This window comes from Microcebus murinus, chromosome 1 (assembly GCF_040939455.1).
Source record: "Microcebus murinus isolate Inina chromosome 1, M.murinus_Inina_mat1.0, whole genome shotgun sequence".
In the NCBI taxonomy this organism is placed as follows: Eukaryota; Metazoa; Chordata; class Mammalia; order Primates; family Cheirogaleidae; genus Microcebus; species Microcebus murinus.
The window spans coordinates 136,716,029-136,728,235 of NC_134104.1; the positions used below are offsets into that span (position 1 = coordinate 136,716,029).

General features: G+C 40.4%; 1 long non-coding RNA gene across 1 annotated transcript; it reads left to right on the forward strand.

The window, feature by feature from the left end:
- Positions 1–1,415: 1,415 nt before the first annotated feature.
- On the forward strand, positions 1,416–5,718 carry LOC105883615 (uncharacterized). Its single transcript, XR_001159842.3, has 3 exons — positions 1,416–2,735; positions 2,878–3,009; positions 3,118–5,718. It is a non-coding gene; the product is annotated as an uncharacterized LOC105883615 (long non-coding RNA).
- The last annotated feature ends 6,489 nt before the right edge of the window (positions 5,719–12,207 follow it).

Consider the following 12,207-nt stretch of genomic DNA (forward strand, 5'->3'; position numbering starts at 1 on the left):
GGTTCACAGTAGTAAACTATGGCAAGCAGCTATACCTAAGCTTCCCTAAGCAGTTTCTTAGGGAAGAAATTAGTTTGATTAAAACTTAAAAGGTTGAATGAAGGGTCCTGCAGAGGAGGGCAACCCAGCTGTTTTAGGAAAGGGTACTGGAAGGCTGGCTGTGCTGGCGTCTCTGAAGAAGGTACAATAGAACTGATGCTGGGGATTGAGAGAAACTGGGAAGTAGAATCACTTAAACTTTCTAGAACCAATTGTTGTTTCCAGGGAGGAAGTATTGCCTGGGCCATGCTGATGAATAGGAAACAAATAACAAGCCCTGTTCTTTTCTTGCCTCTAGACACACTCTGGCACCCCCTCCTAGCTGATCCTAACTGGGCTCTGGCAGGCCCAGGAGAGGTGTGGTTTGCAGCAATAGTTGGTCCCCAGCCTTTTTGGCACCAAGGGACAGGTTTCATGGAAGACAATGGGGAGGGGATGGGATGGAGGGTGAAGGTTGGAGCTCAACAGTGATGGGGAGTAGGTGTAAATACAGATGAAGCTTCGCTTTCTCCCCCACCACTCACCTCCTGCTTTCAGTACCCCTCCCTCCTTCCTAAGTATCATGGAAGACAATTTTTCCATAGCAGGGGTAGGGGGTTAGGTGTGTGTGTGGGGTGGAACTCTGTGGCTGGTCCCCTTTGCATCAAAGGAAAAATTTTGTAAAATGTTGTGATGGATATTTTGTAAATAAAGGTACATTTAGTAACAATTTCCCATTTTCTCTGTGTATGGTGACTTTTGGGAAACCCTGTACATATAAAACGTGGCTGAGATAATGAGGGTTGCTACTCAATTATAAAAGTAATCATAACAATAGACTGTGTTAGGAACTTGGTGCGGGGCAATAACCTTAAGGACCCTTCCTTGGTTGGGAGGTGCTCAGATAGTTGGATACTAAAGTCCAGGCATCACGAGAATCTCACAAATAAACACTGGAATTATTCACCAAGCTTGAGAGCCTATTGGGATAGTAAAACAGATTTGTCTCCTATTTCATGCTCACTCTGTGATATACATATGCATGGTGAGTGAAATGCAGGTGGAAAACCATCTCCCCCACCCCCAATATTATTGGCTTCTCTCCTCTCTTCTCTTGCACTCTCACCAATTAGAGAGAAAGGAATTCACATAAGTTATGTGTCTACAGCTTCACTTCAAATTGCACCAGGTGTGTACTAATCACTCTATTTCATATGATGTGTTACTTGGTAATCATGTTGACCCTAGAAGTGGCATTATTATAACTTCTTAACAGAAAAGAGATCAGATGCACAGGAAATTTAATTAATGTGCTGTGGGCCCAGCCAATGAGCAATAGGACCTGGACTTCAAACATGAGCATCTCTTGCTCCAGAGCCTATGCTCTTGTGTGACTAGCCCAGCATAGCACAGCTAGTTCAGGGTGAGAACTGAGATTCTAACCCAGTCCTACTTCCAAATCTTGTACACTTTTCATTGCATCTTAATGTTTGTTAACAGGGAAAGTAACACATTTGCATTTTAAATATAAGGTATAAATAAAAGAATATAGATACATTGCCCTGGGGGTTCAAAGGAGGAAGGGATTACTCCTCGCCAGGATTATGAGAGGCTTCATTGAAGAAGGAGCATCTCAAATAGGGCCTGAAAGTGAGGAGGATGTGGGCCCCAGGGGTAGAAGATTCCAGCAGGCAGAGGGAAAAGCCCAAGCAAAGGCTCTGGCAGAACCCAGATACTGGGTGAAGTTAGCAGTGATGGACTGAGGAGGGGGAGTTGCCTGGGTGAGGAAGCAATATTTAGTCACCAGTACTGTTTAGAATTGCCAGCACATGGTCTAGTAAAAAGCAGACTGACTATTAGTTTTATATTGCTTTTAAATTATCTACAGATAATGCACCTGCTTTTATTATATGTATCCAGGACAAACCACTCCCTCAGCCTCTTTGTTATGCCAATGGTAACTGGCTTTGTTTGAATAAGTTTCTCTCGAATGCCTTTCTCCATACACCTTTCTTGGCAGCACTCCAACTTCTGTGATTCCCAGCCTGTTTTTTTCACCATGTGCTCCCTACCCTGTGTTCTGGGGAGACACATTCTGTGAGGGACAAAGAGGTAGGCCTGGGCTTTTCTGTAAGCTTTGGAAAAGGGTCATGAGTAGAGCCAGCTGCCTCTCATGCTCTGGGTCTGGAGTTCTTTCCTAGGTGGGAAAACTGGCTGAGATAGAAGCTTTCTCTAGGATCTAAGTGATGCCCTAGAGTTAACAAGCAATGCTAGATTGAACTCAAGGGCAGGGACCATGGGACTGAGGAACCTTCTAGGAGCTTTTGTCACTTAGTGGGAAGTTGAGAATGGGCTGACTTGAACGTTGAATCCCTGAAGAGAAGACCACATGGTTGATACCCACCCTTACACCATCCCCTTGGCCTTTCGCTGCCTACACCCCAGGGCAAAGGAACAAGGAGGACCTCCTGCTAATTTTCACCTGCGTTTTGCTCTCTGTTATGTAGTATTTCGTGACACGATCCACTCGAGAGAGTTGGGGCGAGGCTGGCTGAGGTTCTCAAGGAGCTGAGTTTTGAGTTCAGGTGCTCGCATGGCAGTGGAATGATGCCTCCTGACCTTTCAAACCTTTGAGACCTCTGGGCGGTCTTAGAAATCACTTGGAGCCTCCAGTCCAGGATACGACTGCCTAGGGGAATTCCAGGGAAAGGTGGCAGGTAGAGTATCCTTTCTGAGTTTTATCCCCTCTTGTCCTCCTTTCCCTCCTTTCTTTGTGTCTGCATTGCTCCATTGTGTCTCCTCCTCAAGATTCCAGAGACCGCTGATACCAGGGCATTTATTTTATGTTCTTGCCAACAGAGATACCATGGACTGGGAAGTGATGGAAACCACAGTGAGCTCATTGCAAGATCTCAAAGGTTCCAAGCCACCGGCTGTTCCCAGTCAAATGCCACCCTTCTGGAGAGACGGCGGGAAGTGAGCTGGTAGGAGGTGAGGAACCACCCACTCTTCCCTCTGCCCCTTCACTCCATCAGCCTTTAGCTGTCAGATGGTTTGGGCCCACGCCTGATGGGCTTTTTCCTGTATGTCCTTCCACAGGCCCTACCTTTTGACCAGAGGACAGACCACTTCTCAGATGTCCCAGGGAGCCACTGAAGGATAGTGAGGAAGATGCTGTGATCCACAGGACAGAATCATAGTAGCTGGAATCAAGAAGTACCTCAAGTGGGACTCAAGCCCTGCACCCCTTCAGACCAAAGTTCTCTGAGCTACAATTTTGGACTGGACTGTTTTTCCTTTGCTATTGTCTATGTAACACACAGTTCTGAGACTGGTTGACTCTTTTGTTTTTTTTTCCCCTGCCTGTTCTTTTTCTTTTCTTGGCCCTGGGAATTATAAAAAAGAAATTGCTTTAAAAAGTATAATTCTATGCTGAAATTAGCCTTGTTTATGAACAAAATCTGTTCCTAGAGATTTTCTTAATGGCAATCCCAGGTTACCTAGTAAATGGGGCTGTGTGGTTTGATGTGTATAGTACTAATCTGTAGATTAAAATATACTTCCTTCCTTTTTTTTTTTTTGTTTGGATCCTGGTAATGGCCTGTGTCACATTTGCTTAGCTACTGAAGTGATCTCAATGTGGCATCGCTTGGAGTTGAAATATAATCAAACATACATTATACCTGGGGCTCTTGCACACTATTTGATATATGTGTTACACTGCAAAGAAACAGAAACCTTGTAGGTTGAAATTTAATTCCTGTTTGATCCTGTAGCTAGAATGGTGAAGAAATTGTAAATAACAAAAGTGCCTTCAAATACCCTAAATGTAAGGTAGTCAACAGTAAGTGGATAGTTTCAAAATGTCATTTTCTAAGACAAAGTGGGAATTGGAGACCAACTGACCTCATCAGCAGTGTTGTCCAGGTCTGTCTGTCTGGATCTGCCCATTTTGGAAGAGTTAAAGAACAAGGCATGCTTCTGTGATTGGGTTTATGGAAATTGTGGTATTTCTGACATCTGTACCTGTGCCTGCCTTGCAACAAAACACCATCAGTTGACTCAGCCATAAGGTCTCTGTCAATTTCCTGCAAAACTGTGTCCTAATGGCTTTGTAAGAAAGTCCAATGTAGACCTGTGAGTGTTTGACCTGCCAGAGATCTCAGCTGGATCCAGCATTACTTCTCTCTCAGAAATGGCACTAGAGCTGTCCATGGTCTACACACGGGATCTGAGTCATATGGTTCACTTCTCTACTTTTCTTGTTATAGTGAACCTTAGAAATCTCTAGTCATGGCCCAATCCTGTTAGGCAGATGTGCTGTCATCTGCCATCCTGCTCTAACTCTAGAGTCCCCATGTATTTCTGTGGGACCCTAGGACAAGCCACAAACTCTCTGAACCTTAATGTCCTCATATACAAAATAGGGCTAGATACTTCCTATAGTTATGGTGATAGATAAGTGCCTGTAAAAGGACATCACATGGCTGGTACTTTACACATTGCAAACTGATTGGGATGTGGCAACCCTCAATATGTGGTTATTTTATTTTTTTAATAAAGAAATTAATGAACTTTCAAATTCCTTGTAGTTGGCCTTTAATTGAGAACACTGAGCAACCTCTGAGTAGCTTCTTAGGCCTCCTTGCTTAAAGCTACCAGAAAGAAATGTAAAAGTTCATCGGACAGAAGTCAGGAGAGGAGAATCTGCTCCTCCACACCTTGGCCACATAGCCAAAACCTCAATTCTTTAATTCCTCCTTCTGGAAAATAGGGAAGATGTTTTACCTCCTTCACAGAGATGACGCTATCCCTTTCTCAGAAAGTGATTTACCATGCATGTGACTGTAAGAGACATCATCTTTCCCACATGCTTGCAACATCAGGCCCATGTCCTCAAGGGGGGGTGGGTATTCCTTGAAATACTGACACGGAGGTCTCATTCACGGAAGGGAATAATTCAGCCCATGGGAGGCCTCATCAGATCTCATCTGTCACTTTAGTGAAAAGCAGTTTTAAGAAAACCCAGCATGCTCTACCACCACACCTGAAATTTGGGGTTGACTACAATGTGAAGCAAAGACAAGAGCTAAGATAATTCATTTTATACTAGGGGGCAGATGAAACAGTTGTTCTCTGATTGCCGTGGTACATATTACAGTCTCACAGACAACAATCCCTGGACTTCAAGACATGCATAGTAGAAAGAGCATTTTCTACTTTCTACACTGAATTCATTAAAATGGCAATAATAATTGCAACAGCAAGTTAATAGTTATTGAGCTCTTACTGTATGCTGGGCACTAGGCAAAGCACTTTAAAAGCCCTGGCTCATTTAATCATCACAATAGTCACATGAGGTAGGTACTCTCATTACCCTCCTTACCTGTAACAGAGTGCCTCAGTTTCTGGGCCAGGCCACCTAGGTGAGAGGCATAGCTGGGATGAACCAGGTCTGCCTGACTCTAGAGCTTGGACACTTCACCATGCTCAGCAATTTCCTCACTGGGGCTCCAGTTGCTGTCTGATTGTTTAGTGGCTTGTCACTTTGAACCTCACCTTTGGAATTTCATTGTCCTTATGTATAATTTGGGGCTATAAATTTCATCCTCCCCTGCCTGCTTCCCATAATTATTGTCTAGGCTCTTTGCAAATGTGTGCCAACTGACATGAAAAGTAAAGATTTTATTTTAAAAACTAGTATTCTTGTTGTTGTTCTTTGTACATCACAGGCCAGAAGTGCTAAGACGTTCATTCCCCTCCCCACATGAGAATTCCCCAGTGACAAAAGAGAGCATATAATGCCCTGGCTCCCTCACCTGTTGGGTGGCTGATGGAAGCATGATCTACACTGGCTCTGAGTTCTCTGGTGAGGTTATGCTCCAGTTGCCCATTGGTGGTAACTAGTTTGTTAACCCATTTTTGTTGGCTGCCTTTCCTTCCCTGTCTCACACTGCTCTTACTTCTGAACCACTGTTTCATAGAGTCCCCTCCCCAATAGATAGTTTATTTGTACATAAGTTCTTAGGGTCTGGAGCCCAAGCTAATTCAAAATTCTGGTGCTGATCAATTGTAGAAATAGCAATGCACCAGAGAAAATACAACAGCATCATTTAAGACTAAAGGGTTTCTTTGTCCTTCTGCTGATACTCTGCTGTGTTAAGGACAGGAAAGGCAACCTTCTAAACCTGAGACCCAGTTGCCAGAGGACGATTTCCTTCCTGTGAAACAGGTACCTCCACAAGTTATGAGATATTTTTCCTTTAAGTGAAAGACTCAACTAACATAATACCAGGCAAGAGTTGCCCGATGGCAAATCAAATTACAATTCATGGCTAGAACAAGTAATTAAATATAAGGGGGTAATGGGAAAAGGAGAGAGTCACAATCCCAAAGCCACTTTCTCGCCTGTCAAGGACTCCTATTTGCCTTTGAATCACTCCTGCTTCAATTAACATTGATTGAGCTTGCCTAAAGTGTCTGCTCTTGTCAAATCCCATTACAGGAGACTCTAAGATACTATCTATCTGCAAGCCTTTGTTGAGTGGGACATTTTTGTGGGAATATTGAATATTGTGTAGAGTAGCTAACACATTGATCAGGGCTGTAATACAAGAGGTTTACTTTTTCTGGTTTGGCAGTTTTGTAAATGGGATTCCATTTTTGCCATTATTATTATCAACTAGAACCAATTCTCTAAGTTCAAGTTATGCTCTAAAAAGCATGTCAGAGTGACCCACTACTGCTTTTAAAGACAAACGTTGAAAATGTCAACCCTGTATAGTAAGAAAATGTGATTGAAGCTTTGTTGTAGACATCACACACCAAATTTACTTTTGTGTTAGGAAGAGACACACAAAGAAACATGTTTTCTCCATGGAGTTCTTGGTAAAAGAGTCTATGTTTTATTGGAGATGTAAAAGAAATTATAGTATGTATCAGTCTGCCTTATCTCTTTTCACTCTTCACTAAGGTCTTAGAGGATGGGGCTGTATTTTATGCATTTTGTTTTTAGTATGTGGCTGAGGACAGCTTTTGTCATGTTAGGTAATCCATCTTTACTCAATTAAAGTAGAAAATGGAAACTATATATTTTATAGATTTCCTTGTGAATTTCAGTTTAAGCTATCAGGAGTACGCACCCAGCCCTGTGTTTACTGGAGGAAGGAAGGAGAAATCAAAGCCCCCTCCTTCGATGCATGCTTAGATGTTGAGGGGCAAGATTCCTATTAGGAAAAAAATCAAAGAATAGCATTGTTCTTAGAATATTTAATGACCAAGGACTTTTTTATTAATATGTAGGGAAACCCTGTTATTGGAAACTTTTAAATACTTGTATTATTTTTAAAGCTTTATTTATTTGTTTGGAGATAGGGTCTCACTCTGTTGCCTAGGCTAGAGTGCAGTAGTGTCATCATAGCTCACTGCAGCCTCAAACTCCTGGGCTCAAATGATCTTCCTATCCTGGCCTCCTGAGAAGCTGGGACTACAGGCATATGCTACCATGCCCAGCTAATTAATGTTGACATTTTAGTCATTTTAAATTTTTTTCCCTAAATATTCAAATGTGTTTGCCACTAATAAATCAAAACATACTTTATGAATGGAACCATCTTAAATATTTATGTCCTGATTACAAATTTAATTGGGAAAATTCTCCTGAAGATTTTAATAAAATGTCTATGAATTTCATTAAAAACCTTTCTGTACTTTAAAAATAGATAGCACATGCATACAAGCATATATACAAATCACAATGGGATTCAAAGTTTTTATACCTACACTTAAACTATTAGAGCTATTTATATTATGGGTTTGATTCATGTCCTCATTATTTATAAAGTTCTTGTATACTTTTATTGTTTTTTATACTTCTCATTGTTTACTTGCTAGACTTGAAAGAAAAAGAATGCAGTCTCAGATCAGCCAATTTTGTGGATTCTCGGTTATCAACCATTTGATTTGTGGTTGGCACATGGATCTTATTGGATCCCTTCGAAGTTGATTCAGTCAGTCCTGGGCCGTTATTTTCTAGCTTGAGTTTTTTCTGAGAAAGTCAAGGTTTGTTGCTATGTCAATGGCCATTGGAAAGCTCCTGTCATATACTAGCAATAGGGAGCCTCTGCTGAGATTTCCTAAGACCCTCCAGTGGGACAAGAAGTAGAGGTGGAAGACAGTTGTTAATGATCCTAACGCTGTGAGGTCTAGGCTAAAGTGTGTGTGTTTGTTTTAGTTTTTAACAAAAAAAAGTTTAAAAAGTAAAGTAAAAATTAAAAAAAATAGAAAAACCTCATGCAATAAGGACATAAAGAATATTTTTGTACAGCTGTACGATGTATTTGTGTTTTAAGCTAAGTATTATTACAAGAGTCAAAAAGTTTAAAGTGAAAAAGTTACAGAAAGTTAATTTATTGAAGAAAGAAAAATATTTTTTTAATAAATTTAGTGTAGCCTAAGTATACAGTGTTTATAAAGTCTACAGTAGTGTACAACAATGTTCTAGACCTTTACATTCACTCACCATTCACTCACTGATTTACCCAGAGCAACTTCTGGTTTTGCAAGCTCCGTTCATGCTAAGTGCCCTGTACAGGTGTACCACTTATTAACTTTTATGCTGTATTTTTACTGTATCTTTTCTATGTGCATATATGTTTAGGCATACAAATACTTGCCATTGTGTTACAATTGCTTATAATTACAATTGTATTCAGTACAATAACATTCTGTACATGTGGCCTAGGGGAAGTAGGGTGTATTATATATATAGCCTAGGTGTGTAGTAGGCTATACCATCCAGCTTTGTGTAGGTGTACTGTGATCTTCACACAATGACAAAATTGCCTAAGAACACATTTCTCAGAACATATCCCCATTGCTAAGGGATGTGTGACTGTATTTTATGATCATAAGTTTTCATTAACATTTCCTAATATGAGTGGTAATATTTTTACCTATTCTAAATATTTACCTAATTTTATTATTTTAACATTTATCTTCCCACAACTTACCCTCTTGTGTTATTAACTTAAACCATAATCGCACCCATTTTTTATTTATCAGCCTTGTATCTTTTTAATGATCACTGTTTTGTAGCCCTTTTATTGGCAAACACAAGACAGGATATAAGTGGAGAGAGTTATGGGATACACCAGCAAGACCAGTTTTCTCATCTGTAAAAGGCATTTATTGAAACCTTAAATTCTGTACCCCCATAATATGCCAAAATAAAAAAAAATAAAAAAAAATAAAAAAAAAAAGGTATGAACTGATGAGGTTTAGGATTGAAGTTTCTGTCCCGTGGGTGATGCAACACTCCTTGGAATTTTTATCACTGGGCAATGGCTCTCGAAGCAGACTCACCAGGAGGAGTGGGTATTAAAACACAGATTGTTGGGCCCACTTCCAAAGCTTTTTTATCACTAAGTCTGGGGTGGGGCTGGAAAATTTGCACATCTAACAAGTTCCCAGGTGAGGCTGATGCTGCAGGCAGTGAGACCAGACTCTGAGAACCACTGGTCTAAGGAACATAAAATAAGGTTTGTTGGCTGCATGGGGATACTTTTGATGCCTTTAACTTTGAAGCCATTTATCAAGCAGAAGATTAAGAAAAGGTAAAAGTAGCAACTTCTAGAGAGACAAGTCCTTGGGCATATCAAAATTGGAATTATTTTGAATCTTGCCTATTCCACCATGTCCACCTTTTACTCATAGGTTCCACTCTCTTTTGGAAACTCTGACTGCTTATCAGCTATTGATCTCATGCAGACACTAAAGTGCAGACTGGTATAAAAACGTTAATAAAAAAAATCAACAGCATTCCACAATTCATGTAGAAAATTCTTTTCACTGTAAATAAACACCAATGAAATTTCTTCCAAAAAATTCTTTGGAGGGAGGGAAAAATTCACACAAAGGAATTTTATGTCTTTAAGCCCAGATCTTAAATCTTGATTTGAAGTTTGCAGGGTACACCTTTGTCTACCTTTACCCAGCATCTGTTACAGCAGAATGTCTGTCTTCCTAAGTGTTTAAGCAAGTGCTAGGAATGCTGTTGCTTCAAAATGAATAATAAACAGCCATAATAAATGGATGTTGTGGGTGACATTAGTAAGACATTCTCGATCATGCAGGAAGAATCATGCTGGAAGATAAATAGATGCATTTATTTATACTATTCTTAGGAACTTGAACTTCTAACACAATGGAGCAGGTGCTCAGTCTCTTTTGCAACCACCTGACAAAACTCCTTTGTTTTCTTGTTCCTCTGTCTGACCCCAGAAGGTAGATGTTCTTCAAGTTTCTGCCTTTTCTCTTTGTTCCTTGATCTCTCTATTTTTCTCTTACTGAACTCTTCCACATGGTTTAAATTATTATCTCTAGAGGGGATGATTACATGGTCCAGTCCCCTCTCCCCAAAATTGAATCTTCATTTCCAACTGCCTGTAGGACATTTCCATCTGGATGTGCTTCAGACAACTCAAACCACCTGCCTGTAACAGGACTTAGTGCTTCTCCTTCCAAGCTCAGTTTCTCCTCCTAATATTTCCCTCTCCCTGAATATCAGTCACATTATTTGCTTCCCTAAAATCTCTCTTTTTATCATCCCACACATCCACATGATTCAGCCTCTGGTATATCTCTCTGACAGGAATATCTTCATTTCATCTTCTCCTGACAAAACTATATCTTAGGCATCCAATGCTACCATTCAAATTGTTACAGCCTTTTAACAGGTTTTCTCATTTTCAGTCTCTCTGCTGGAACCCATTTTAAATATCAGGGCAACACACATTTTCCCAGAGATCGTGTCACTGATCAATGTCATTGCCCTGGTCTAGAAGCTTTCATGACTCCCATTATGTAATGAGATATGTTCAGACACTTTATCCTGCCATCCCCAAATTTCTAATATATAGCCCCAACTTTCTCATTTTTCTCTCCCACAATTCACTGTTGAACCCTCTCACTTCAATGGTGTAATGCCTTTATGTTTTTTTTTAATTTTTTATTTTTTCATATTATGGGGGTACAAATATTGTTAGGGTTACATATATTGCCCTTGCCATTCCTCCCCATGCCCACCCCCCCACCTTACCAAAACATCAAGCATGTCCTACTCTCAAGTGGTGCTCATCGCCCTATTTTGTAAGTGTAAATTCCTCCCCTCCTACCCCCTCCCATTTGCCCACCACCCGATAAAAGTTTGTTTGTTTGTTTGTTTTTTCCCTTTTTTTTTGACCTTTGGGTTACATTGTATATCTTAGCCTTTCCCTTGGAAGGTTTAGATATATTCCCTCTCCGCCCCCCACTATGCTCACCACAACTCTAAGATGTGTATCTCCCCCTCCCCCAAACCCTAGTGGGCACTATCCCCATTTGAGCACCATAGTTTTAATCAGTCAGTACCAATTTGATGGTGAGTAGATGTGGAGCCCGTTTTCTTGATCTTGTGTCACCTCACTTTGGATAATGGGTTTAAGCTTAATATAGGATAGCATAAATGGTGCTAATTCACTGTCATTTCTTAGAATTGAATAGTATTCCATTGTGAGCATATACTAAATTTTAGTTATCCACTCGTGCACTGACGGACACTTGGGTTGTTTCCATGATCTTGCAATAGGTGTAATGCCTTTAAATTTAATCTTTTGTTTGTATTATTCCTCTTTCTTCATGTCATCTTCTCCTTTCTCTAAGCTGAAATCCAGTGCACTCTTTAAACAGGCATAAGAACTACATCTTCCCAGAAAAAGCTGAATTTACCCCAATTAATATTAGTTTTTCTTCCTTTTCTCCTACATTACCTTATGGAGCTTTCACAATCTGACTTGTGCCTTATTCTGGTCGTTGTGATGGTGTGGAACATTATTTGTTGGATCCTGGACTCCCACATCCTGAGGTATATCCAGGTGGAAAATACTGAGGCGCACACTCCTGGGAAATGCATACTGTTTATAATCCATCAAATATTTGAGTGCCCTCTCATGGCCAGCACTGTGCCAGGCATTAGGGCCACACTAGCTCTATTGGTTTGTTAATGAATGGCAATAACTTAATATAGCATCTTTCCCAGATTAAAAAAAATATGTTTTAGCTGTCATGGCCTTAAAACATGGAGTAGTTAATGAATCATAGTACTAACTGAAATAACACTATTTATTTTCCTTCATCCACATTCTTGTACCT